The sequence below is a fragment of the Cicer arietinum genome, chromosome 4 (assembly GCF_000331145.2).
Source record: "Cicer arietinum cultivar CDC Frontier isolate Library 1 chromosome 4, Cicar.CDCFrontier_v2.0, whole genome shotgun sequence".
In the NCBI taxonomy this organism is placed as follows: Eukaryota; Viridiplantae; Streptophyta; class Magnoliopsida; order Fabales; family Fabaceae; genus Cicer; species Cicer arietinum.
The window spans coordinates 28985986-28986735 of NC_021163.2; positions in this window are offsets into that span (position 1 = coordinate 28985986).

Sequence of the window (750 nt, forward strand, 5' to 3'; positions counted from 1 at the left end):
GTGTTGGTCTGTGATAGGCGGTACGTTTACGATTCTCGCTTTTTCTTTTAGTAAATCGTGTTGACCCGTGATAGGTGGCACCTCGGTAAACAGTACTGGTCTGTGATAGGCGGTACGTTTACGATTCTCGCTTTTTCTTTTAGTAAATCGTGTTGACCTGTGATAGGTGACACCTCGGTAAACTGTACTGACCCGTGATAGGTGGTACGTTTATGATTTACGCATTTTAGTAAATCGTGCTGACCCGTGATAGGTGGCACCTCGGTAATTGGTACTTTGGCCTGCGATAGGCGGTACAATTATGATTTACGGCCCTTCGAGGAGGGTTTTGATTTGGAATTCCGAGTCCATGCATTTTGGCATATACGCATCGCATTAGGGTGCCTGGCACACGAGTCGTGTTTGAATCAAGTTATGATTGAGTGTTATGTATTGATTTTGTGTGTAAGTGTGATGGATTATAAAACTATTTCGAAATCCAATTTGTCGTAGTGATTGTGTGAAAATTGCTAAGTGTTAAGGTTTGGAGTTGTGTATGAATGTGATTTGATTAGTTTATGTATTTTTGGAAGGATGAGCAGGGAAATCGACTTCCCAATCGATTTGATGAGTTGCAGGGACTTTGCTAAATTGGCAAATCGATTTGCCAATCGATTTTGTAATCTGTTTTTCAAAACCATTTAAGAAATCGATTTGGAAATTGATTGGCCTTAAGTCAGGAACTCAGCAAAACTGACAAAATCGATTTGG